The sequence below is a fragment of the Sorex fumeus genome, unplaced genomic scaffold, assembly GCF_029834395.1.
Source record: "Sorex fumeus unplaced genomic scaffold, SorFum_2.1 ptg000037l, whole genome shotgun sequence".
NCBI classification, from domain to species: domain Eukaryota; kingdom Metazoa; phylum Chordata; class Mammalia; order Eulipotyphla; family Soricidae; genus Sorex; species Sorex fumeus.
Window position 1 is genome coordinate 15,413,831 of NW_026606094.1, and position 22,953 is coordinate 15,436,783.

Genomic DNA, 22,953 nt, shown 5'->3' on the forward strand with positions numbered 1-22,953 from the left:
TTTGAGTCACAGAGGTGAGGTCACCCATATGCATGGTCACTAAGCAGAAAGGCGGGATGCCTACAAAGAATCTACACTTTACATCTAATAGCAAAAAAGGGAAAGTTTGAGTGGTGTTGCAGAAATGTTAAGGAGAAATTTCAAGCAGAGAGGAAATAAATGCATTGTGTCAAGTTTCACAGAAGGGTCAAATAAGATAAAAGCACAAGTGCCCTTTAGATCCGGCAATGAGGAGGTCACTGGTGATATGAGTGATGGTGCTGTCCAATGGAGTGCAGAGCAGCTTGCTTAAGCAGCATAAGTTAAGAAATGAATGGGAGTAGAGAAAATGCGTTAGAAACTTCCAGAAATTCTGTTTTCCCCCCTTGGGGTTTGTTTTGTTAGTTGTTTGCTTTGTGGTACCTGGGACTGAATCCAGATCTTTAGAAATGTGAGGTTGATGCTCTACCCCTGAGTTACAGTTTTAGCCCTCAAGAATTGTTTAGCGAGCCACATCCATATCCCACCACTGCCACCATGTAAGCTCATTTACCAGCCATGTTCCAGAGACTAAAATCTTGAAAGAGAGTTCACTTAGCCAACAAAAATTTCTCGGATGCCCCTTCCAGGATGAGACTCTGGGGTACTCTCGAAGGGAGGTGGGTCAGCTTCTGTCCAAATAGCCCTGACAGTCGCTACCATACCCCAAAGCCCCCACCATGCCTCCATCACTGCAGGACTAAGCCTCACAAAGAGAATCTAATCTACCAAAAACCTCAGGTACATGGGTCCTTGAATCTGAAAACACCAAGCTTTCGCAGAGTCAGGATGGGCAACCTCCCCCCACTTCTCTATACTTTTGAAAAGTCATGCCCATACCCCACTGCTGTGGACTTACGGAGATTAGGTCGCCATATGAGCTCATCTTTAGACTTTGTTCCAGAGACTCAAACAAATCTCCAAAGCAATCATCTAGCTGTAAAAATTTCTCAGACACTGGTTCCTAGTTGGGATCTCTGGGATGTTCTCAAAGTGGGGTGGACAAGCTCCCACCCAAAAAAAAACTCTGGCAGTCAATTTCACACCCCCAAACTGCCGCCCAGTTAAAACTTTAACTCCAGCTGGACTGACCAGTTAAAAATTCTGGATTTTCTGGAACATAAGGCCACATTTGTGGTTGAGCAGCTCCAATATCTACAACACTAACATCCCAGTAGTGGATGAATGGGATGCAAAGTATTAACCAATCAATCTTGACTAACAAAAATATTAACAGAAGATTAACTTGCAACAACTGTTTAGTAAATCCTCAGACAAGGACTTAATGTCCCCATTGTGAGAGACAACAATTTACAAAAATTTTCTTCTATGGAAACACTTTTTAATCATTTTGTTAGGCATTTAGGGGTAACAAGCAACATAAAATAAGTTACTGTTGGCCTGCTTCGGGGGTGGACTTGAAGGGTAGTTAGAAAAATAGAGATAATGGTAGAGGGAAGGTGACAGTAGTAGTGGGATTAGTGTTGGAGTACTGAATGCCTGTAACAAATTATTATGAACAACTTTGTAAATGGCAATGTTTAAGTAAAATGGGGGGGATGTTTAGCTAAGGGAAAAGGCAGGAAAAAAAAAGAGGGAATACTTAAGGTAACTGTATTATAGATCCTACCAGGTTGTTAGACATCTGTTTTATTTTAATTTTTGAAAAAAATTAGCAAGTTGGGTAAGAGCTGAATGAACAATGGTGAGGAAGATTTTAAAGATGGCAGTAACTGATAAGGGGTGGGGATAAATGGAGAAAGATGCTTAGAGATGAGAAGAAAAGATTAAGGTTGGAAAATCAAAACAACAATGAGATTGCGTCACACACATCACAGATGTGAGGATGGTCTCTATCAGAATGACTGGAAAGAATGTGTGCTGGTGAGAGCATGCAGAGAAACTAGGGGGACACTGGTGGGAATGTAAACTGGTGTGGCTTCTATAGGAAAACTATGGAATCCTCTAGAGGATGTAATTTGGAGCGAAGCTAGTCAGAATGAAAGAGTCAGATACAGAATGACCTCTCTCATATATTCCCATATAGGATACACAGCAAGGCAGCAACAAAGCTCCAAAGGCAACATAAGAGGGGAATTGACACAAACAATTGAGTTCAGGGGTCCATGAGTGGGGTGGCCTCTTTGGGGGATGGAGGTTATGCAGATGATGGGTGCTGGAATAATGTCCATGAGAAACTATTATTAAGAGTTTTGTAACAAAAAATAAAAGAATTTTAAAAAGTATGGAGATTCCATTTTAGAAACTCACAAAAATATGATTTTATTTTAAATTTAAAGGCATTCACAAAATACCAGTCCTATTTTTAACCTGAAGAAATTGAGAACACGGACCTTACAAATATATTCACTCCTATGTTCATAACAGCATTATTCACAAACAGCCAAGACATCCAAGACATGGAAACAACCTAAATATCCAGCAGAGATGACTGGATAAAGAAGTTGTGTTGTTCCACATACTCATTCCACATACTCAGTGGAATACTACTGATCTACTGAAAATGGATGAAGTATTGTTTTGTGTGAAAACATATACGTAATTTCAGTGATTCTGCTAAGGAAAATATCAGAAAGTGACTGTTAGTACTGAGTGGTTTCCTCAGTTATTTACTTGGAATGTAAATAACCAAAACAGCTAAATTAATACATTATAACAAAAATCTATAGTGGTTACAAGACAAAGAGGGAAAAGAAAGAATAGAGGGCACTATGCTGAAAAATAGAAACAGCACAAGAACTTTGATGGTGACTGTGTAGAAGCTAATGCACATATAGAAGTGTCAAGTGTACTGTCAAAAGGTATGCAATATTGTGAACCAAAACATAATTTAAAATGGGGTTGAGGATGCAGACAAGTGCAGGTTATATGCTTTCTATAATTGAGGTTCTGGTTTGATTACTGCTTGCCTCTTTGACTCCCACCCCTTTCCAAAAAAAAAAAAAAAAAGCAAAGAAACCAAAATGAAAATATCACTCACATTCCTACTGAGATAGGGACAACAGAGAGGTGGTAAAGGGTGACACAGAAACCATGTGGGTTTCCCTCATGGTTTCCCTCATGACTTCTGATTTTATTCTCTGAACTACAAATGAAGATACTGCACTGTGACTAAAAGGGGTCAATGCTGCACTCATTTGTGTAGTATAAAATAACATAATATGAGACTGACACCCAAGGACAGTAGACACAAGGGCCAGGAAGACTGCTCCATAGTTGGAAGCCTGCCTCATGAGGGGGGTGGGGAGGAGAAGGCAGCTGGAATAGAGAAGAGATCACTATGAACATAATGGTTAGAGGGACTAGTCGGGACAGGAGATGTGTGTTGAACGTAGATAAAGGACCAAACATGATAACCTCTCAGTATCTGTATTGCAAACCATGATGCCCCAAAGTAGAGAGAGAGAGAGAGAGTATGGGGGAAAATGCCTGCCATGGAGGCAGTGGGAGGGTGGGAAAGTGGCAGGATAATGGGCAGATTGGTGGTGGGGAATGTGCACTGGTGGAGGGATGGGTGTTTGATCATTGTGTAATTGTAACTCAAACATAAAAACTTGTAACTGTATCTCACGGTGATTCAATAAAAAAAGAAAAAAAGAAAAAAAGAAAATGTTAAAAAAAAATAAAAGGAGTCAATGAGATCCAAGGGTTTGGGTAACAGAGATGTGCAAAACAAGGATAGAAGGTGACTGGAGGTAACACTATGCCCATTCTCACTGAAAGTTTACATAGCCAGCAAGCAGATTTGGGATTTAACAGTTCCATAATCATGATCTCTGTAATGAATTCCTTGTAATGTTTATGTAATTCATCAGATCTATGGGCCTTTATTAAAAGGAAATGCCAGAGTTTGATTGTTTTTATTTCAAAACCAGTTTTATTGAAATCTGCAAGGAATAACTTTAGGGAAAATGAAAATACATTGAAATAGATACTCTCTTCTCTTTTTTCAATAGAACCAACAGTCTAAAGATGTTAAATAAATGAATCAGATATAATGATCATCTAACTCTGAAAATTAAAACCCATTTAGGGATTGTGAGGGAGCCTTGATCCTAAATACCAGTCTAGTTATTCATTCAGAATCTTTAATAACATTTGGAAAGTAATTAATCAACTTATGACATAGATTCAAGAGCTGTCACCTTTCACTGTTAATGAAACTAGCTTTTTATCTGCACTTTTTGAAGTAATTTAAAGAACTTGGGAGGAAAGGTGGGGTGGAAAAGCTTTTGGAAGACCAAAAGAATATTTTTAATCACTGGACACCGACATAAAGATTTCATGAACCATCTAAGTATCTTTTAGTGAGATTAAAAGTTTAGAAGTATCTTAATTTTGCTGTGACGGTCATATTTTTAAAAGTAAAAAAATGTATCTTCATTTCTGTTAGGAGGAACTTCTTTTATTTCTGTCATTAAAAGGCCCTAAATGGTTCTTTCTGTTGTCTTTTTCTTGGGGGGGGGGTGTTAAGGGAGGTGCTCAGGAATTATTCTTGCCACTGTGATCAGGGATCACTCCTGGAAGTGTTGGCTGAACTAGATGCAGGGTGGGGATCAAACCTGGGTCAGCTATATGCAAGACAAGTTCCCTAACTTCTGTACTATTACTTCAACCCCTACTGTTTTTGTCTTAACTACATAGGAATTGAATACGTCACGGGGAGCTTTCCAGGCTCTGCCGTGCGGGCGAGATACTCTCGGTAGCTTGCTGGGCTCTCCGAGAGGGGCGGAGGAATCGAACTCGGGTCGGCCACGTTGGCCACTTGTAAGATGAACACCCTACCCGCTGTGCTATCGCTCCAGCCCTGGAGCGATAGCACAGCGGGTAGGGCATTTGCCTTGTATGCAGCCAACATGGCCAACCCGAGTTCGATTCCTCCGCCCCTCTCGGAGAGCCCGGCAAGCTACCGAGAGTCTTTGATATGCCAGACACAGTAACAACAAAGTCTCCAATGGAGACGTTACTGGGCCCGCTCGAGCAAACCGATGATCAACGGGAGGGCCTTTACCTTTACCTTTTACCTTTACATAGGAATTGGACCATGGGTTTACTCTGAAGAGCATAAGACATAGATATAGGAACTGGAAGGATTCAGCCTGAATGTGGGTTCAGCGTAAAATAATATCTGCTCAAAATTTCAAAGGAGCAAAAAAGAGAGAAAGTAAAGGAAGGCCCTACTCTAAGAAAGTCTTCCTCTGATCTTTGTACCACTGAGTCTGTGTTTAGACATGACAAATGCAATTTCTGCACACACTACCACATACATTCTGTATAATAAAATTATAAAAGAAATTGTTCAAGAGAATATTCCTCAAGAAAAGCTAACATAAGGAATATACCAACTAGCAATTATATTCTTGAGTATTTAACTGAACAAACAGACTAATTTGGAGTATTTTTATTTAATTTATTTTTTAATATTTATTTAATTAATATTTTAATATTAATTAAAAAATTAATCTATATCCATAGCAGATAGAATAGCAATGGAAAGTACTATGGATATAGTTTTGGTGTCATAGCTCTTGGCCTGAGTAATAATGAATGCGAAACATTGAGATGATACAGTGGAAAATTTTAGTTATGAAAGTGGGACAAAATAGCTTTAGTTTGCTTGTTTTTTCTTTTAACACTGACATCATCTTAAAACGTGGACTTTCATTAAGCGTCCTTGCAAGTAGCATACAGGAAAGGCCTCTTACACCAGGCATTAACATTCTTTTTGCTTCTGCTACATATGCTTGCCACTTTTACTGGAAACAGAAGTAGGCCAGCTAAGGTCTGACTTAGAGATGAATAGATGAAAGTATGGCTTCTCCCAATCAAGGCATATGTGATGGAGTTGAAAGAAGATTAACCTTGCTTATCACATGCACAACCATTCCCTACACTTTTCCCTCAAGTTTCCACTCAATTTTGACCACCTTTTCTTAATTTGGAGGCAGTAGGCTGAGTTCTAACAGGCAATTCTCTTGAAGATTTGCAATGCATTCACGTCTCGGATCCTTTAACATAGCCATGAACTACCCCCAACCCCCCTTTAACTTCAATCATCCAACATCCCATAAAACCCTTCATGTATTCTTTATTCATTTCTTGGCTACAGATGGTGGTGTTCAGGGCTTGCTCCTTACTCTGCACTCAGGAATCACTCCAGTAGGGCTCTGGGAATAATACGTATGCCAGGGATAGAACCCAGGTCAGCCACATGCAAGGAAAATGCCCTGTGTGCTGTACTATCTCTTCATCTCTAGGGTATTCTTGATTATCTGTTTCATGAATCTGTGGCAAGAGAGTTCTCACAAAAATTTCCTTAAGCCAAACAACATTTTTTCTCAAATGTACAAATACAGATATATTTGACAGCTCATTTATCAAATAGAATTTTTATCAGAATGTGATATGATTTCATTGGAATTTAGAAATTATCTAAAAATGAATGTGAACTAAGCCATCAATGTATGATTATTACCGACTGGTCAGTGACTGTAATGAAATATAAATATAAAAAGTTTCCAGCAAGACAGTGCAGGGGTTAATGAATGTACTTGCACTGCTTAGGGTCCTCTGAGTATTCCCAGGAGTGATCCCTGGGTAAGAGCCAGGACAGACCCCTGAGCACCACCAGCTGTGGCCTAGAACACCCCACTTCAACGCACACACAAATCATTTCTTATACAGTGCGATATATAGTTAAATTTCAAAACAAGTTTTAATGATATATATATATATATATATATATATATATCATCACTCACAAAACCTTCAAGTTCATGTTAAGAATCTTGATATTAAGATCATAATAGTGCAATCTTCCTTCTTCTTCTACCCACCAAGTTAAAAGGCATTGCCAAATTCCGTCATGCTAATGTCACAGAGAAACAAAACATTTTTGATAAGGAAAGGTTTTCTGAGGACAAAATGTGATAAGTAGTTAGAAACTTACAACATGGTATGAGGAAAGCTCTCCGTACCCACATTTCAAAACTATGCCTTCTTCCAAATGCCTCTTTTTTTTTTTCAGAGAGAAGGGCTTGCTCTCTTCACAGCACTCCATACCCTAATCCTGTGCACCTCCACTCTACTTAAAGCTACATACTTGTGCCAAGTTCATATGGGAAGTCTAGTTACCAGAAAATACACACAAACAGGAAGTCTAACTACAGTAAGAAGGTGTTTTTCTCCACACAATAGAGTTCAAACATGTGTCATCTGTGTAATTTGGAGCAAAACTTAACGCTTGTATTATTGTTGAGTACCTCTTTCCCTCACCTCCTATATTACAGCAACGTGTGATTATAGCATTACGTTTTGGAATCCTGTTTGTACTTGCTGCTCTTGCTTCTACATACAAATGACCTGTCCTTTTCTATGTATAGCTTTCAGTAAGTTTTCAATCAGCAAGCATGTCAAGGTGGGAGGAAGGATGGCAGGAACAGTAAAAGGGGGAAAATCAATTTTCAGAAAGCATATGGTAAGAACTGAATATTTAATCAAATTAGTTGAGAAATTCCTTCCTATTTTCAGCACTCTTTGCAAGGCAGTTGCTTCATGGTACAGAATGAATTTCAATAAATGTCATATATTTACTTGGATGGCTTATTTTTAAAATTTGTCAAACCAGGTCACTGACTCAGAATAGATCTCATTCCAAGACATGACAGATGGATATTGATATTGAATAGAAAGACTGACATTAGCAGAAGGGTCTGGGTAAAAGAAAACATCAGTCACTTAGCATTCAACAAAATATTTACTGAGTACCTACTGTGTGCCAGGATAGAATGATAAATATTTGGGCTTCATATTACAATAGAAAGAAGAGTTGTGCCAAAAAATTTCCTTGGGAGCTCATATAGATTACAGCTGATAAGCACTGTTTTTAACCACTGATAAGCAAGGTTTTAAAACAGTACTTCTATCTTTCACAATGTAGCATATCCACTCTGTCATGGGTGCAGGATTTCATACCTAACTTTATTTTTTGAAGATGCTATTTACTGACCCTTGGTAAAAACTAACTTCCTATTTTTCTGAGGCAAAAGAGTGCCCTTTATATGATTTCAAAGATTTCTTAGACATCAAAGGGCTTAGAGAGACATACAGTTTATGGGTAATGATTTAGGATTTAGTGAATCAAAAACACATGGATTAAATTTCCTTTAAAAGACTCCAAGGTTTAAGTTTAAGAGCTAAAATGTTGGTCTAAAGACACATTAGTCCTAAGCAAAGTCAAAACTTATTTTTAAAGATAGTTTGGGTTGTCTTATGGACCCAAAGTTTGGCTGCATTTTCTTTTCCCACATGATTTCACCTCAAAGGCGGCAACCTAAATTCTGCTAAACAAATTTATTCCTTCTCCCTCTTCTCTGATCTGCAAAGTCTACATTGCTTCATAGGTCTCCAGCTTTAAGTGTTCTTCTAGAAATTTTCAATGAAACACTAAAAATCAGAAACATCTCGTAGCTTTATCAAACAACTGAAATGCTTTTTAATTTGTCCAAATAATTTTTTTCTCTCTAGAACCACATCACTTCAAAACTGAGCCTTAGATTCTTAGGTGCTGCTTCAGATTTCCAACTCTTGGGGAATAAGATATTTCAAAACAAGAAAAGACCACTGATATTAATATATGCACGGTTTCATGATGTATTATTATGTTTGCCTCTAAAATAGTAGGAAGAAATACAGTACATAATCTTCCTTTCTAACACAATGGCTTTCCGGAAGGCCACTAGCTTGGGCATTTCACTGAGTTTTAGGATTAAAGGAGACAAGTCAGCACACAACCTGTGAGCTCTTAGTCCTTTGGAAAAATAGATCCTACCAGTGGTCTAAAAGCTATTACATGGCACTGGAAAGCAATGCAATGTGCGTTTTGAATTTCAGTGGTAGAGGAATAACAAGTGGTGAAGTTCAGGTATTGCTTAAAGCAAAACAAAACAAAAAGCCTGTATTCCAAATAGAAATTTAATCCTTAGAGATAAATGAGAACTTGGCAATAAACTTCGATGAATTCCGGCTTCAGTAAAATGATTGCTTCAGTTAAAGAATGAACTAGACTGCTCTTTGGTTTAGAAATGTACACAGCTGGATAGAACATATGTGAATCGATGGGTTCCAAAAGGTGATGGATTCTAAACAATCTTTGAAATTGTTTTTTAATTGCTAAATGAATTTTCCAGAGGTGGGGGAAATGTGAGAATGTGAGAACCCTAGGATATACATGCTCTGGGGTAGTCCTGGTACTATCTGAGCATGTCTACTGCTGAATTCAATAGCACTGGAAAAAGACACAACACAGCAAACCATTGGGAAAGTTCAGTCATGATCAAGACTGCCAATGAGACCATAAAGAGTCAAATCTTACCTGCAGATTTCTCTCTCCCTCTCTAGTCTACATAAGGGTTTTTTTTTTTAAAATAGAGTCTACATGGTTAATATGGTAAGATTTCTAACTTCTAAGAATCTGAAAGACATGAGCCCATGCTACCCAATCTCAAGTCAACTCCAACTTCATCTACAAAGACTGTTAATCCCTGATGGAACAGTTTGTTTTACTCATTTAGGTTACTTGTTTGAAATCTTGACACAGAACCCAAGACGAGGTGTATGGGGCAAGGAGGAATATCAAGTTGAACAGATTCACACTGGGAAGGGAAAAGAAGAGAGAAAGGGTAAGACAGACATATAGAGCAGGCAGACGCTTCATACCATCAGCAATGGTTTTGCTCTCTCCAGATTTGTCTGGTGGAAGTGATCCACAGCAAAGACTTAGGGGACTACACACAGCAAATTCCATTGAACTAAGATCACCATGTAATAAACAAAAAGGCTAATTAACGGTCCCACTGGAGCAAGCCCCTCATTAGAGGATATAATATAGGAATGGGACCAGGTGAATGCATTCTGTTCCTCCCTTCCCCATAAACCAGGAGATAAAACCCCCTTTATCTTCATCTTTCAGAGTATAGTGAATTGTAGGCTGTGTCTAAGTATTTTCCATCTGCCAGGGACCCCAGGTACAGCTGTGCAGGCTGTGTATTGCACAGTCACAGAGACAACAAAATGAGAATGGCACTTCCATGCAGTGGAAAGGAGAAGCTCTGCTTCGGGCATATACAAGGCTCATTCTCTCATCTTCTTCACGTTATAGCTCAAAAGCCCCTCTCTCCGCCTTTCTAATTGAATCATCATGAGTTATAAAGCGTTCCTGCTTGCGTTTTTAGTCATACAATGATCCAAACCCATCCCTCCACCAGTGCACACCTTCCACCACCAATGTCCCCAGTATTCCCTCCCATCCCAACCCTCCCCTTGCCTCTATGGGCATACTCTCTCTTTCAAAGACCCCTTTTGAGTGCATACCGTTTGTGAGGACACAACATGGCTCAACCCTCCAGTGCTTGGGTCTGGTGGAACTCTGGAAAGGTCACTTTTAAAGTGAGTTCTTCTTCTCTGACTCCACACTAAAGTTTTCAATCTCTACTCAACCTTCACCTATCCTTGGCAGTCACTTGTCTTCATTACCACTTTACACTTCCTTGAGGCTATGATCATCCCCTGATGTTCAACAAAGTTATGTATTTTATATATTATTTGTCTTTGTTGCTAAAGAGCATCATGAAGTCAGAGATTTTTGTCTCTTTTATTTTCTGCAGCATTACCAGTTTATGATATAACTGGTAGGTACTCAACAAGTGGCCCAAGTGACTAAATCCTCAATCATACTCACAAAGGAATTTGGCGTCACTAAAATCCCTGATTCTCTGACCATCCATAACTGATGTGACCCTACTTCATAATAATCCTTTGTTATATTAGTGGAAACGCATTTTAAATTCAATGGGTCATTATATAATTTATGTGACACCCACAGATTCTTACATAATTTCTCTGGACCCCATAGCTACACAATTTATCAGAAGAATAAAAAAATAACAGGAGTAACCTACATAGACATACTTATACAAACTTAGACATTCGCAGAAGAAAAACGCAGACATGGATACGCAATTAGCAGTGAACTGATTTTTACAAATTTCATTAAGTTCCCATTTCTGTGACAAATGCCACACATGTATTTTTTCCCTCAATTATGTTTTAGAGCATAAAAGAACATTTTCATTTTGCCCCTCAGAAAGGAAAGCAAAGTAGTCAGATTTGACTGGATGTTTTTATTGAAACAAATCCCAAGAGGACTATACTAAACTGTTAAACACAGCTGAAGAGATATCTGAGAATGGGTTTTCTGATAGAAGGATAGATTACAAAATTACTCACAGCTCTTAATCTGATAACAGGAGTAAAATGCCCCACACATAAGAATGGAGTCACTTCTCAGTAAGCTTCAGTGGAAAAAGAGAAGGTGAGGACAACTCCAGAGATTAGAAATGTTAGTCACCATTTATCTCTAATCTGAGCATCCCAACCTATGCCTCATTGGAACATATTTCAAATAGTTAAGCTTCATGGAAGCGGGGCCAGAGGTCTGTATGATGCTGTGGAGAGAGCATGGGGTAGGGCTCAGCACACAGTTGGCATGTCTATTATACAGGGATGTTAAGATAATGCTTTCATCCTTTTCTATCTTGTGTGATTGACATAGCATCAGAAAGATAGGATTTTCAAAAGCAGTTTGAAAATGTTAAGGCCTTTACATTTCAATCATTTTTGAGTTTTCAAAAACACTTCTGTCACTTCATAGCAAATAGTGTAGTTTCTGATGTCATTTTTTCATGTAATAAGATAATAACAATGGACTTTGAGTCTATTTCATATGCATCACTTAGCTTGATAGATTGTAAATTCTTTAAAGACAGAGATTTCATTTCTTCCCTTAAAAACAAATCTCTTAACACCAAACACCTATGATAATCAACAGAGTTCATAGCTAGGTTTTGGAAGGGCAAATATAAGCCTGGAAACATTCTTATTAAGGTAAATCAACATGTTTCTCAATTGATATTAGTCAATATACCCATCCTATATTACTAAGAAGGGACTATTTACTTTTTTTTCTTTTTGGGTCACATCTGGTGATGCACAGGAGTTACTCCTGGTTCTTCACTCAGGAATTACTCCTGGCGATGTTCAAGGGACCCTATGGGATGTTGGGAATCGAACCCGGGTTGGCCGCGTGCAAGGCAAACACCCTACCCGCTGTACTATTGCTCCAGTCCCACACTTTGTACTGAACAAAGACCCTGAGGAAACACTGTCCCGAGGGCCCATTGTCAAAGATACCAATTTCAACATCCACCCTGGAGGAAAAGGAGGTTAGCTCCTGGGCCCAGAGTTTCTGCAGATTTTCTCCCCTTAAGTGGGGGGCAGAACTCGGAAATCCAGTATCTCATGCATAAACACTGTGACCTCAGGAAAATACAGCAGGATGGTGGGGGGAAACAAAGCATAGATGGTTCTGGAGAGAATCATTAAGCCTAATGACAGCGAGGAAGAAACCATGAAATTGGAAAGCATGTGTCATCACAGTCAATGGGCAAGCCACGTAGAGGAAGACTGTGTCCAAGAGCACAGTGGACTTTTCTGTTATTCACTTCACTTGGAAAGGACCACATCCAAGAGAGGAAAATTAAACCAGTGCTATTCCGGAATATATATTACCTTGTTAAACTTCCTGAGCTTACCCTTCCTAAGCTATTAACTTAAAAAGTTGATTTTTTTTTTTTTTTTTTTTTTTTTTGCTTTTTGGGTCACACCAACAATGCTCAAGGCTTATTCCTGGCTCTGCACTCAGGCATTACTCCTGGCGGTGCTTGGGGGACCATATGGGGTGCCGGGGATCGAACCCAGGTCGGCCGTGTGCAAGGCAAACACCCTACCCGCTGTGCTATTGCTCCGACCCCCCCCCAAAAGTTGATATTTTATATGTATTGCCCAGTCTAACACTCATGAAAACAATTTAAAAAAATTCAAGACTGCACTCTTAAAAACTATTGTGTTTTGGTTTGAGGGCCACATCTAGTGATGTCAGAGGCTCTTTTTCCTAAGGTGCTCAAAACACTCCCAGTGGAGTTTTGGGAACCAGTTAGCTCTGGGGGTCAATTCCAGGCCTCATGCATACCAAGTATGTATTTTAGCTTCTGAGTTATTTCCACCAGTTCTTAAAAAGAAATTTTAAGTTAAGGGTATTTCTCCTGTTTTTTTTTTTTTAATAGGAAAACATGAGTATTGTGATTTGCTATGTACTGGCTGTGGTTAGTCTTGTATGTTTATCATTCCTATATACCTCATCCACTAATTCTGAAGGTACTTGGCAGACAATGAATGTAATCCTTACTGCTGTTTATTAAGAACAAAGCAATCTTTGAGAAATAAGTAGTTAGTAGATCACCTTCCATATGCCATCAACTCTATATTGTTAAAATAAAAAGAAGTCTAGGTTGGTAACTATAGGCTTATGCACTGTTAAGTTTGAAATAGGAATAGGAATTTTTTAGACCACCAGTATATTTTATTAACAATCAGACTGTTTTTATACTACAAGAGATTCTTAATAGTTCTATAAAATAAAATTTAAGCATTTCAAAGAGAATAATACACCAAAATGAATAATACACCAAAAATGTAGAAGCTATGACTGGCTCTGAAACTCCTCACTTCTGTTCCACAATCAAAGTTACATTTTCAAAACAAAGTCCAATAAGCTTAAAGCACTCAAGGAAAGCTATGGATCTGTAAATAATCCAAGAACTACTTGGATTACATAGAAAGCACAATTTATGTTCCAGTACACAGAGATACACGGTGTACATCATTTTCAGATCATCTTCATGCAGAAAAAAATTCATTAGTCAGCTATAATAGTTTAGCAGTAAAGGAAAATAATGTTTTTCTGAATCCATTTGCATGGCAATATGTAGGTAAGTGGCTGATGGAAATGACAGAATAAACCACCACCCAACTCTGCAAAAAATGAACGGTCTTTTTAAAATTCAGGAGAGTCCAGATAGTCTACATTCTCTCAAACGTCAGTTTTTACAATCCTCTCATATTTATCGACCATCTTACCTTGGCAATTAAAGTATCCTGATTATTTTGCCTAAGAGAGTTGACAATATTTCATTCTGCCCCAGGCTCCTTTGAACATAAAAACGAGATAAGGTAAAATACACTGGACAGCTACTCATGCGTGATCCAGAGAGGAACCCTCTCCAAATGGCAAATGAGTAAATCGCTGTTTTAGATTTTTTTTTTTAAGGTATGAAATGAAAACGGTACTTCTGCATTGTCAATACCTGAGGAACGTATATTCACTGGTACTTTAATTACTGGGTCAGTACCAGTACAAGCCAGACGGCATGACCTCTGGTTCGTATCTATTTCACCTAATAAGATAGATGTCCTGTTTCGAGCCGGCAGAGATAAGGTGCGACTGGAAATGATGGATCGCAGCCTTGTGTGTTTGCCAGAAATGAAGAATTCAAACCTTTGCAGAAACACCTGCCCCTAGCAAGGATCCTCACACCGCGCAGAGAAAGCAGGGATGGGAACCAGGAAAACAATCGCCCGGGGCTGCAGCCTCGCCGGCGGCATCGCCCCGGGACCCGGGGACGGGATCCCCCCCACGCCGCTCTTTGCACCGGCTGAGTCAGATCAGAGCCTGAAACTTGCCCGGCCCTTAAGAGTCATGCCTCCCCCCAGCAGCCCTCTTCCTCCTGAGTCACACAGGTGGCTGTCAGAAGCAACCCCCGCACCCCCCGAAACAAAAAGCCACTTCCCACCTTCTTCCCTCGCAACCCCTCTCCGCGGTCAATTTCAGGAGCCCCGAAACCTTTCCCCTTCCCCAGTTTCCTGCACCACTCCCCCACGCCCGGTCACAAGAGTCGGGTGTCTTCGGGGAACAAAGAAAGCAGAAACCCAGGGGCGAGAATTAGGGTGCGGGAGGTGAAGGGGATCTGGGAGGTGGGGTGGGGGTGGGAGGGCTGCAGGGTTTCTTTTTGGTTGTATATATTTTTTTTTACCTTTCGGCGGGTGCCCAGGAACCCGCGAAGTCAGCGGCACCGGGACCACCCGCGCGCTCCGCGCCTCCCCGCCGCCGGGGCGCAAATCAGCTGCCGGCCCGCATCAGCCGCGCGCCCAGCCCGGGCTCCGCGGCCGCTCACAAAGCGGTCGGGGCGCTGCGGGCGGCGACGGGCTCTGGGTCACCTGCGGCGCGGCCGGGCCCAGCGCCCCGCCCGCCTGCCCGCCCGCCCGCCGCGCGCGCCGCCCCCGCCCCTGCCCCTGCGCTCGCGCTGACTCAGCCGCAGCTCGGAGCGCGCCGCCCGCCGGGCGCGTCGGGGCAGGACGCGCCGGCCGCCCGCCGAGGTGGGGACGCCGCGGGGGCCGCCGCCCCCTTCCCCCCCACGCCCCGCCGCCCGCGCGCTCCACGCCCCCCGCCCCCCCGCGCCCTCCCCGTCCGCTGCCGCCAGGTGCAAACTTGGAACGTGAAGTTTCGGCAGCCCCGGCCGCGCTCGCCCGCGCCCCCGGGCACCCGGCGCTTTGCAGTTGGCACCTCGGGAGATCGGCGGGGCTGAGTCTCCCCCTCCTGGCGCTCCGGCCAGCTTCAGCCGGCGCGCACCCCGCGCCCTCGCCACGCACCCCGCGCCGCGCGATCTCCTCTCCCCGCGCGCGCTTTCCCCGCATCGACCCCGGGACCCCTTCGTCGCTCGCACCCGCCGCGTGCACCCCGCGGGCGCCTCCCACCCTCACCCTCCGTGCACCCCGCACACACCCCCTTCCCCTCCCCTCCTCTGCGCACCCTGAGTCCGACGGGTCTGGGAGCAGCGCGGCTGTGCCAGTCTCTCCCTAGTCTTTGGCAGCTCCCGGCGCTGACCCGCGTGGAGAAAGATTTGGGCACTGCAGAAACAAGGAATTCATTGTCAGAGAAGGAGGCAGGAGTGGATGGACGAATTGTCCCAATGATTTCATTGCGCCACGATTATCCCCTACTATAATAACTCGAATTTCTGGAAGGAGGAACAACACAGGAGTTTAGCTTTGAGAAACTCTCTCTCTCTCTCTCTCTCTCTCTCTCTCTCTCTCTCTCTCTCTCTCTCTCTCTCTCTCTCTCTCATCCCCCACCTTCAAGCAGGTAACAGGTTCATTAAATAGGCAGGCAAGCACGAACAATAAAAAATAAAACACACACACAAAAAACAAACCCAAAACCCCAAACAAACAAAACACTAAGTAAACCAGAACCAAAGTTTTAATTCTTGAATGTTGAAATGTTTTGTTTTGTTTTGTTTTTTAGTTTTTTTCGGAGATAGGGGTGGCTGACATATAAGGATTGTGGTAGTATGACACTGTCAAGTGTCATGTGTGGTATAACACTTGACAGTGACCTTCATGGAAAAGTCAACTCTCTGAGGTACTAGGAGCTAAGTAGCAGTTTTTGCCTTAGAGTTCAACTAGTTCTCAAACAGGCTTGCCAGAAACTGCATGGTGGTTGGTTATTGATGGACAAGGGACAAAGTACCGTTTACTATGCAATTGCAAAAAAAAAAGTGATTTTTCCAGTGTGAAAAAAAAAATTATGACTAGGAACCATTTACCCAAGAGGTCATAGGTACAGACACTACTCATTTGCACAAGGTAATTTCGAGCCTCAAGTGATTATCTCATAGTTCCCCAGTTTTATGGGAAAGAAATGTCCCAGATTATGTACTAGGCAAGCCCTGCATGGAACCATAGTGCAGATATGGAAACTGAGTCTGTGAGAGTTCCCAAGCGGGTCCCTCATTTGGTGAATAGAAGGGGAGGAATCCGGGTTTAAAATCCCAGTTAGGTGTCCTTCCCCTGCCAGGAGACCTGAGTCTGGCAAGGCTAAATAAACAATGCAATCTTACTGAAGTTTTCTTCTTAGCACATGGCACAGTTGAACAATGGAATGGACACTGGGTCTACTTAGAAACAGGCCAATTGAAGATTTAGAGTTTAGTACCAGCTCTCAATAAAAGGCAACACACACACACACACACACACACACACACACACACACACACTTAGCCATAGCTGTCTAAAGGAATGATTAGAGTGCTGCTTCTATTTCCTGGTTTCCATAGCAATATGTTAACAGGATTTTTAGATTGCCTTATGTAGTTCCTTAACAGGTTTTCTGAGTTTGTACGCCATGATAAAAATATAGAGGAAAAAAATTACAAGTACAGGGGCAGGATGACCCAGAAAAGTCAATACAAACTAGAAAATAAAATAGATTTAACATCCAAATAACTTATTTGTAAATTTCAAGCACTGAACTTTCCTAGGCTCTAGTCATTGGCAAATTTTAATCCAATTTGAAACTCTAAAAATTAATTTTTTGACTTATTAACTATAAATATGAGGGCAATATTTTATTTAGAATGATATAATTAAAAATAGCATCACTAAAAGTATTGAAGTGTATGTGGTTCAAATAATTAGTTTTTCCATTCTTCCCAGATAGGCTTGATCAGGAAGAGTTAGAAGTAATTTCACAATTATGAAAATGGATAGAAGTTGATACTTTAAACAGGCATGGGGGTTCTCTAGTGCAATTTTGGTTTTGTAGCAAACTTTGTTATTGCAGAATCTACCTTGAGTTCATGATTTTGATGACACACTGTGTGATGAAGTTCGTTGGTATTTTCCTAACAAAGCCAAATTATTTTGTGGCTGCCCTGTTGGCCAGCTAAGCCAGCACCTGTTCGAAACCAGCTATTTACTCCCTTGTTTTCCTCTGTTCCCAGGACATAATTCCTTTCCCTGCCTTCGTTCTAGAACTGGAATAGAGAGAGACTTTCCCAGACCCCTTTGTAACACACATGAATATATGAAGTCATTCTGCCAATAAGATTAGGTCTGTTGGGATCTTTTGTGATAGAGTTTAATGTTCTGATTAAAGGCATCTAAGGAACTGATCCCATTTCTTGCTGTATGAATTTAATCTATATTGCCCAGTGAAAAGCTAGTTATAAGAATCATAAGGGTAGAGGTTGACTTTGTTATGGCTACAAACAGCACCAGTGAACACTAAACACCTGATCCAGATTTATTTAGAGTAATAAGATTTGATCTGGACAATGTTAGCCACTTTTTTTGTTTCCCATAGCCAAAAGCATTAAAAATGGATATACTCTGTGCATGGGGAACAAGACATCTCCAAGGTTGAGTTTAGCACGATAGGTGTATTAAGAGTGAGATTTTAGAGCGGGATAGACACAGAAAGATTGCATTCATCTGGGGAACATAAAGCAACAAAAAGGGAGACTAACACCCAGGAATGGCTGAGATTAGTACCAGGAATTTTGCTCCATGAATGGAAGGCCAGCCACACGCTCTAGGTGAAAAGGAAGCTCAGATAGAGAAGAGAGCACCAAATGAAGGGTGTTGTGAGGAACCTCCCAGGGTGGGAGAAGCATGTTAAAAGTAGTCTATAGACCAAACATGATTGCCACTCAATGCCTCTCTTGCAAAACACAGTACCCAAAAGAAGAGAGAGAGAACAAGGGGGAATACCCTGCCACAGAGGCAGGATGGGACGGGGGGGGGGGGCGGATGGGGGGGGATGCTGGGATCCGTGGTGATGGATGACGGGCACTGGTGGAGGGATGGGCACTTGATCATTGTATAACTGAAACCCAAGCACAAAATTTGTAAGCCTATAACTGTACCTCATGGTGTTTCACTAATAAAAAAAAATGAAAAAAAAAAGTTGAAACTGTATCTTTAAAAAAAAAGAGTGAGATTTTAGAATTTGGTAATCTAGATTTCCACCCGAAGTCATCTGTATGCTAGCAACTAACTGTAGACTAGAAGCTTACATTCTCTGTGACTTATCTGTAAAATTGGGGGGTAACAATAGGGTGATATTGAGGATGAAATGAGTTCCAAATAAATCACATGAAAAGTGTCTGGTAAAATGTAAGTGTTTGAAAGGCCTGAGCTATCCTTATCCAAATACTTGTTGATAACACATAGTGCTAAACCGTAAACAGGATTCCATTTCTTAACCCTGACATGGGCTTAATGGCAACCGTGGCTGGGAGAGAGAGGAACAGCAGCATCCTGTTCTAAATATACCCCTGACTTTCTCCTCTCCCTTATCATTCAGAATATCCATCTCTGGATACTCTTTAACTTCCATCACGTGACTATTTCTGAAATAAAAAATTCCAAGCAACCTTCTTGAACAGAGGCTTTAGGCTGACAACTTTCGAAGGGAAGAGCTCAGACATGCCCGTAAACCCACGGGATGAAGAACACTCACGGGATGAAGAACACCTGACTGAATGTTTCAGAAGTTTGAATTGCAGGACCCAGAGAGTGGCTTGGTAGCTAAATGTATCTGCCTTGCAAGTGAGAGGTCACAAGTTTGATCCCTCGTGACAACCATGTGTGCTAAGTGTACAGTCCAGCCAGTTCTGCTATCTGGGATCTCTGCTGCCACTAGAGTGTGTGATCTCCAAAGCTGTGTTTTTGGCCCTACCATGCCTCAGCAAGCACCCAAACCTCACAGAAAAAAAAATATGTAAAGATTGTGTTAAACACTGAGGTGAAAAGCATTGACTGTTAGTGAGCACTGCAGCTAGAGTCCTGTGAAGCACTTCACCTAAATAGATTCAACCTCCAGTGTCAGTGCTAGAACTAAAGTTCGCTCCTGGAGGGGAAAGGGTGTTGCTCCATTTGCCCTCTCCTCTCTGGAAAGAAAGATGGCAGCCGCACGGGAGCCTTGTGGACAGCAGGCTTGAGCCGGGGGTAGGGGGCGGCAGGGACGTCATGGAAAGGGGGGCATTCCGGTCCGTCCTTCACGCCCTACCGAGGTCACCAGTTGCCCCCAACGAGCGGCTCTCCGGCACGGCCACGACTCCAGAGCACAGAAGCCAATCTCTTAACTATCTAACTTTTAATAGAAATACTTCCAGGGTTAATAAGTAAAATAGCAGAAATTCAAAACCGCGTGGCCACTATTGCGGTCGTGCGACATCATTTAATTCTTAAACCCAGCTGTAGAAAGCAAATCATTTCACAACGCTTTTTCAGCATGTCTGATTTGGGGGGGGGGGGTCGTAAACTCTAAACAATAATGGTGCATCTTTTATCGAAACAATGAATCTAGTCAAAGTAGATAGAGTGTTAACTAGAACTCATCTGCCTCACAGGAATTGGGAGGGGTGGGAGGTGGGGTACTATTGGGGTTCGCGGTTAAAAATAAGTATTGGTAAAGGGAAATGTGTTTGATATTTACATGACTGAGACCTAAACCTGAAAGCTCTGTAACTTTTCCCACAGTGATTCAATAAATAAATAAATTATAAAATAATAAAAAAAAAAGAACTAAAGTTCACCATCCCCACTCCCTGCCCATCAAACATCACAGCCACCAAATATGTGAGCAACACAACTAAACCATGTGGCACCCTATCAACATCACAACTGCAACTGAAGGAAGGGAAAGGGACAAAAAGTTCATGTAGTGGCCGGAAAATAGGTTATACAGTTTGCTGTTATCCTATCTGCTTCTCTTGTAATGCATCAAGCTTACTTCTGAGCTTGAGGACATTTTGCTCTTTAGATGTTGTGATCTGAGCATTTATTCTGGCTGTTGTCCCGTTACCTGCTCCATTGTCCTTATTTCCCCCCTATGGAAAATGCCTTCATAACCAAAAGAGTGATTCACCTGTTGGCTCTTCAAATAGTTTCTATGGGGAATACAAGTTGGTGATATAGGACTCCTCTTAACCCTTTTGAGATGCTCCATGCAATAGAATATTGAAGATTGTGAAAATTCAGTGGAAAGACAGTACAGAACCAAACTGATAAAATACCTTTTCTCTTTTAGTGTCATAGTAGCAATTTTCTCTAAAATTAGTTTTATAGGTAAATGTTTGGGGAAATTAAAAAAAAAAGAATTCGGTTTGGATTTTTGGACCACAACTAATGATATTGTTGCTGTTGTTGGGAGAGGGGAGTAGTGTCTGTTGCTGGCTCTGTGCTCGGGGTTTGGCTGTGCTCAGGGCACCGGGCAATGTCAGGTGTTAAACACAGACTACCTGCATGCAAAGCTTGTGCTCAGACTCTGACCCGGGAAATCTTGCTCTACGGAATGGAAATTCCAGCTACAAAGTACGGGAATGGTGCACTGTCAATGGGAATGTTTCTATTTTTTTTTCTTTTATGGTGGTTGATATTGGCCATTTGCTTGTGGCTGAGCTCTCTAAAAATAAAACATGCAATGTTAAGTTTTCTGAAAATATGACTGAGCATATTCAACATTGAGGACAAGACTGCTAGGCTCTTGAAGCTGCACATATCACGCTTTTAATCAGTAGGAATATGTAACGGGAGGCAGAAAATTTAAATATAAATTGCATCTCCAATGGGGTGCTGCATTTTCAGAATGATTTGGTTTATTTACCCATCCAGCAGATTAACTGATTCTTAGTATTGGCAAGAGTTTCTGGATTCCACGGGACGTCAGAAGAACGCCTGGCCACCCACCTACGAGGTGGTCAGAGTTCTTCATTAAGACCCTGAATGAACGGTTTGAGGCTTTTCGTGTTCCTGGACTGCGCAGATGCCATTGGGCTATACTAGTTTGCGATAGGGATGAACGGAGATGTTACTGGCGCCCGCTCAAGCAAATCGATGAGCAATGGGATGACAAGTGATACAAGTGATACAAGTATTGGCAAGGGGATAGAGTGTTCAGTAAATGCTTTCCATGTGTGTTTAAGGTTTACCCAGGTTCTCATAACCAAACTCTAGACTCTGCTTTTCCTTAGTTTACAACCAGAAAATGAGGTTCTGAGAAACCATATAATTTTCCCAAGATCACACTCCTTTCCCCTGTCTGCTTCTTTCTAGGATTCTTGCAGTTTGTTTCAATTGCAACTTGTCTAACTGTTCTCGGTCCGTATACATGGGGAGACTGATGCATTTATTTAGTGTGTGGAAGCAGAACTTAGGCTCCCTCTCATTCCCTTTCTTTACTGTCCAAAAATCAGCTATACTTTTTTTGCAAGACCACCCTCTGTTTCCTTGACCTGGAGGGACTGGGTGTTGTAGAGCAGACTCAAGGGTTTGGCACCACCTTCATTGTACATTGGTAACATACTACACAAGGGACCAGAGAGATGGTACAGCAGGTAAGGTGCTTACTTGCATGCAGCCAACCTCAGTTTGATCCTGGGAACAATGCATGGTCCCCTGATCACTGCAAAGTGTGAATCATCTCCATCCCCCCCCAATAAAATAAAATAATACTCGGGTTAATTTCACACTTACCAGATAAGAGTGGCAGGCAGTGTGGCCTGGTAGTGGGACATAGTTGCATAGGCTTACGACTCCGGACATGCAAGGAATTGAAATGCCTTTTTTGGTGTTTCTGTTCTCATATTCCTTGAGCTTTCTTTTGCAGACCCAGGGAATGTGAAATAGAAATACAAGCTGCAGATGAGTCAAAAGTACCAAGTAACATTCTTTGGAAAGTCTGTGCTCTCAGATCATGAAGAATAAAGGCAAAGTCCTGTAAAAAGTTCCACAATGTTGTCCTTATAATTTTTCATCTGTCAGTATTCCCTTTTTAGAGCTATGTTCATTTCCTTTCTTCCCTTCCTCTCTTCCACCCTTTCCCTTTCCCTCCCACCCCACTCCTCCCTCCCTCCCTCCCTCCCTCCCTCCCTTCCTTCCTTCCTTCCTTCCTTCCTTCCTTCCTTCCTTCCTTCCTTTTCTTTATGGATGACCTATTAAAATTGTGTTCATGAGCTGGAAAGATAGTACAGTGGATAAGGAACTTTCCTCGCATACAGCTGACCTGGGGTTGATCCTCTGCATCATATTGACATTTGAGCACTATCAGGATTGATCCCTGAACGCCTTTATGTTTAGTGACAAATCAAAACAAAAAGAATGTTTAAGGGCTGGAGA

At 41.6% G+C, this 22,953-nt stretch overlaps 1 protein-coding gene across 1 annotated transcript in view; it reads right to left on the reverse strand.

The window, feature by feature from the left end:
• Window positions 1-15,170, reverse strand: part of MET (MET proto-oncogene, receptor tyrosine kinase) — a 129,889-nt gene extending 114,719 nt beyond the window's left edge. Inside the window, exon 1 of the mRNA XM_056118305.1 lies at window positions 15,027-15,170. The gene's annotated coding sequence lies outside the window, so the exon portion shown is untranslated. The remainder of the gene's footprint in view (window positions 1-15,026) is intronic.
• Window positions 15,171-22,953: the final 7,783 nt, after the last annotated feature.